The 5,567-nt window shown below is 33.4% G+C and overlaps 1 long non-coding RNA gene across 6 annotated transcripts; it reads right to left on the reverse strand.

The window, feature by feature from the left end:
* Positions 1-1,580: 1,580 nt before the first annotated feature.
* LOC110900072 lies at positions 1,581-3,453 on the reverse strand. 6 transcript variants are annotated; one of them, XR_004876500.1, is made up of 4 exons: positions 2,690-3,453; positions 2,374-2,437; positions 2,128-2,276; positions 1,581-2,025 (listed from the first exon to the last, which is right to left on the reverse strand). It is a non-coding gene; the product is annotated as an uncharacterized LOC110900072 (long non-coding RNA). The 6 variants fall into 6 exon arrangements; XR_004876498.1 differs by having other exon boundaries at positions 2,360-2,437; XR_002570752.2 differs by lacking the exon at positions 2,374-2,437.
* Positions 3,454-5,567: the final 2,114 nt, after the last annotated feature.

The following is a 5,567-nucleotide window of genomic DNA, read 5'->3' on the forward strand; positions in this document are numbered from 1 at the left end:
CCATATATACTGCAAATTCACATAGTTAGGTTCTTTCGTTTAGCAGAAACACATGGATACCCATCTCACTAACTTGAAATAATTCAATTAAAAACAAAAAAAAGGATATTAACTAAGTTGAAAATTCTATAAAAAAAGAGTATTAACTAAGTTGAAAATTCTATAAAAATGTTAAAACTTAGAGAAAATATAATACTATACAGTCTCAATAGGATCACATTTTTTTTAATAAATACAAATAAATAAGTAGGTCACAAAAGTGGTCAAATATTAATTAAAAATTTAAAAGTAAAACAATAATAATAGGTTTTAATATTATAGCATTATATTTGGACAATTCGATTTCTTATAAATATTTAGTTTAATATGTTTTCATAATTCCTAGAGATTTGAATATATGCATAGACACACCGAAAAAACCGGAAACTTTTTTAAGAAGCACAATTTTTATACGTTTTCTACAAATTGACTACAATAGAAGTTTGATTGCAAATTTAGTCGCTGGAGATTTGGTCGAAAATAAGAAATGCACTTAGCTGGTACCTTTGATCGCAAATTGGTTGCAAATGAATTTGGTAGCAAAGCTGGTCTCTAATAGCTCTAGTTAAAAAATTGGTTGTAAATAAGCCCTGTTGCGATTTTGCGCGCAAAACATTTCGGTCATAAATAACTGGGGTTGCATCAATGGTCGTAATGACCCAAGATCTTTAACAAACACACACAATTTTTGTGAATAACTTTCACGTATATTATACGCAGATAAATAACTCAAAAACTGAATACAATAACTCTAATAAATTAACCCTAACTTGACTATGTATATATAGGGATGACTCAACTTGGTCAATAGGAAAACATAAAAACCCTAATCAACCCCTTAAACCTATTAACCAAACTTGTTAAGGATTACACGGGGAACCCACCCCTTTGTGAACCGACTTAAGAAATTATACGACCAAAATTCACCCCTTAATTTCTTTAGGCGAATTAAGAGAACATCAAGCTTGTCTCTTTGATCTCAATTTTCCTTCATGATAACCATGACTCAGTTATCCCCTTAACCACCCTTTGTTTTAGCACATTCTAGGTTCAGCACTTCAAATAAGTTTTGTGGTTGGATTGAGACACAATTAACGACAATCCCCTAGATCCCTTAGTGACAACAGTTAATCTTGGATCTCGCTTGTGGTCAAAGAGTTCAATCCGGTCTAAACTTTTGGAGATAAAAAACGATGGTCAAAATTCACACTTCCCAAAACACAGCAATATTTTTGTGAGGTTTTAAGTGAACTGCTGCCCTCAATTCCTGTGGTTCCAAGAAAAGATAAAAACGATCAGCAGCTCTCGAAGCTTGTAGACGATGACCTCTTAGATCTTCCCCGGCAGCAATCGTTTGCTGATCTCCCTTGTCTGACATTTTTTTGACCCTAGACCCTCTTAGCAAAGGAACAACCCAAGATCCAGCAGCGACGACTATTCAATCAACTACCTTGTAGATCTTGGTATCAATTACATGTACCTTGAACTTTGCTCGGATACCAATTAATAGCCCAATAATCGGTAATAAACACATATGATAATTGTGAATAATTCTCACGTATATTATACTTAGAAAAATAACTAAAAAACAGAATACAATGACTCTCATACAATAATCCTAACTTGTCTATTTGTATACTAGTTTAAGACCCCGCGAATTTCGCGGGTGGACTAACACACAAATATATAACTTAAAATAGTTTAAGTACCCGTGTATTACACGGATTACTCAAAGTAAATTATATTATTTAATAGTTTAAGTGCCCGTGTAATAACGAAGACCGAGTGTCATGTTGCAACTAATGAGGGAGCCGCCCATATGCTTGCATTTTGGTTTGAAAGTGACTTTGAGGCTGGAGTTGGCAATCTGAGTTTGCTAATTTGACAGACTTTAAATGTTCTTGAAGCAACTTGCTGCTTTTGTTGTGCTTGTTCTTGAGGCTTTTGCTGTAGTTCAAACAACGCCAATTCTTCTGGTTTCTCCCGCTGCATGATATCCATAATTATTTACCTCCAATCTTACTACCATGAAAACATAAAATTAAATAACAAAAAATAATCAAGATGCAAAACTTAACAATATTTTACTTTGGTTTCACCAGTTGTGCATATGCTATTGTAGTAGTACTTGTATCCATCGGGGTAGGTATGATCTATCTAACTACATTTCACAGGACTTCTGGTGAGCGACATCAATGGAGCAACCGAAGCAGCAAGAAACTGAATCTATCACACGACTAAAACAAAAAAAAATATAAAAACAAATCTCAGGATCATGCTTACAATAACATAAACCAAGAAAATTAGTAAATTGAGATACATTCATGTCCCAACCAACAGAAATAAAATGTATATCAAATCTATTAGCATTTGCATATGGATCTATCAGATCAATCCCCTGCACAAATAAACATCAAGTTATATATTTCAACTGAAAATGATAACTTTAGAAAACTCAAATCAAAAGAAAATAACAAACATGCACATATGTGAAAGCCAAACTTGTAGTCAGTCCGGTCCGGAGGTAGCCGTACCACTACTATATTGTTTTTCCTTGAACCCGAATGTTTAAAATCAAACATATTAAATAAGTGGTGATGCTAGCTGCAAAGAAACAAAACTACATGACACACATGATATATATTCTTACATGAGCAACAATGTTCTTATTAGCAGTGATCCCTTTAAGTAGGTTCTCTCCACCAAGCTCTCTTTCTCCACTTGTGTTGCATGAGATCCATCAATCTTTGTATCCACTTTGAAGGTAGCATCAGGAAAATCTTATATCCACTTTGCCCTAATCTCATAACCTAAGTCATCCACATCGACATCGGAGATCAAAATCCGATCTAACAAAGCACTATTAAATCTATCGCAACAAATAATAATTTATTAAAGTTACGCAGTTCTGTGCCGTTTATGGCCAATGAAAATTGCGTTGAGTGAAATGAACTTGTGCCAAATTGTCAAATGGTATGAAAGCTTGGACCAAACAACAAATATCAACACAAGAGAAGCGACAAAAACTGTGATGTAAAATTTTATTATCTTTACCCAAACCGAAAAACACCCAAATAACCCAAGATCTTACTAAACAGTAAGATCAGAGATTAATCAACCAAATGTACATAATCAACTGATAACGATCAGTTGATTATTTGAAACAATACAGCAAGAATAAAACAATACAACCTGAAAACATGATGATTCGCAGTATCTGTAATACAGAACGAGACGAATGAATAACTTAATCTTCAACAGATCTTCGATACTACATCAGCAGACTGAACAACACCAACTGTAAGAAGATGAACTCTAATCGGCCTTCAACTGGAACAAAATGAACTCTAATCTGCCTTCAACTGGATTAATAGATCTTCAAAAACAGAGAGTAAAGTATGCGCACAAGGAGAATGGAATTCTCTGGAACCCTAGCACTCAAACATCTCTTTTATAACCTGCAAAATACAAATTACACTTCGCACCCACAAGAATCATCACATATGATCAGACCCCCTGAGAAGTTTCACATACCACCCTTGTACTTAAACGATAATACAGAACCAACTAGAAGTTTGTTATAACCGACAGATAAACACAAGCCCATCTTTTATTCATCATAAAAGATTGGCCCAATGAGATAAACAACCTAACAAATAAGTCCAGTAGTGTTGAACCATAAGTCCACTTGACATGTTTGTGTTTTAAGCATTATATTTTTAACATCCCCCCTTGATTCAAACAGCAAACATGCCAATTAGATCTAATTCAAACACAACAGATCATGATGAACACAACTCAACCTTTTTTTGTAACCAAGTCCATCAACCGATCTACAATGACAATTTTCCAGGATTCATACAACTGATATCACACATACAAGCATTAACAGGCAAACTGTAGTAACATCAAATATTTATACAACACGAAATATAACACGAATCACTTGCAACAGAACCCTAAACACAACAACATAGAGAAACAAGTCAAAAAAAGGATTTTATAACCAATATCCTAACTCAGACATATAAGAACTCAGACAAAATACAATAAGAGAAAAGACAGGAGATTCTTTGAAGAAAAAAACAAATACCAACAACAAATCAAGGAACCCTCAACAACAGACAGTCAGCTATCCAGACAAACTGCTATGACAAGAACACCAGACAACAATGATAGCCAATACAGACTCCGGCTAAATATACAACCAGAAACACATCTCTTACACGAGATATAATACTAGGCTAACATCACATACATTCAAGAACCAAGACTATAAGACACAGCCAAACAAATCCTGATTAAACACAAAATTACACAATTTGTAACCAGAACAATATATCTCACACGAGACAATATACAAGGCTGTCACACATATAACAATCTCGACTATACTATTGGTTAATCACGAACCACACAACTCAACTAACCATTCAAACAAGACAATAGACAAGCAGACACAGACTGCGAACAAAAAACATTTTTAATCACATTCAAGACATGCATCCTCAATATTTAGACCTCAAATACAGGCAGACACAAACATCAAGAACAATCTTGAATACACAAATACACCTGGTTACACTTTAAACGCCAAGAGATAATCCAATCATCAACAACATATAAGCTTCTATTATCAAGACATATAGACATGAGGTTCAATAGAACAAAATATATGTACAAATTTATAGAACATTTCAAAAACTTGAAGTTTGAACCCCACTTAACATATAATATAACATTTCTCATACTAACAAAGAAAAACACTATAAAAAAAAACTTGATAATAGAACATACTGAGTAAGAATAAAAAATGGATTATAAGAATTGACGTAACCTCCTTACCAAGCTTATTTAGCATACCCAAAGAAAGGTCTAATTTAAACAAACCTGATTTTAGCATAACATGAAGTCTAATGAACAAGATGTTATTCACATACTGAAGAAGTATATACAAACAGTAGACAGCCAACACTACAAGGACTAATATCATATCATACACATGAGCACTCATGAACATAGATAAAATAATCAGCCAAACACAAGCAGGATACTGAGAAAATAACAAGGATACACAACTCTCAAATTCCAAGAGAATATTTTTCATACATAACTTGTTTCAAGATATTTTACTTTAGCAAGATAATGACGTTCATTTGTATAAACCATACTACATCTTGTGGAAAATGTTAGTCAGCACCAAACAAAACACCCATTATAAATGGTTAAGCACAAATTTATTAAAAGCAGTTTCAACAATTCCACAAATGTTTATTCAGAAGTAATATCTTGATAAATCATTCATGAAAAATATTCATCAATAGTCAAATACGACAACTTCCTGTAATCTAGAAATAGCATAAGACGACTGTCAATACAAACATAAAGAAACAAATCATAAGAAAACATTCCTATTTGAACCAGACAAAAACACTAGATTCAACAACAATATCAAATATGAACAAGATCCAACAAGAAATTACAAAACATGAGACTTGACCAATACGAGAAGCTAATTCAGACAATCA

Source organism: Helianthus annuus, chromosome 13, assembly GCF_002127325.2.
Source record: "Helianthus annuus cultivar XRQ/B chromosome 13, HanXRQr2.0-SUNRISE, whole genome shotgun sequence".
Lineage (NCBI taxonomy): Eukaryota > Viridiplantae > Streptophyta > Magnoliopsida > Asterales > Asteraceae > Helianthus > Helianthus annuus.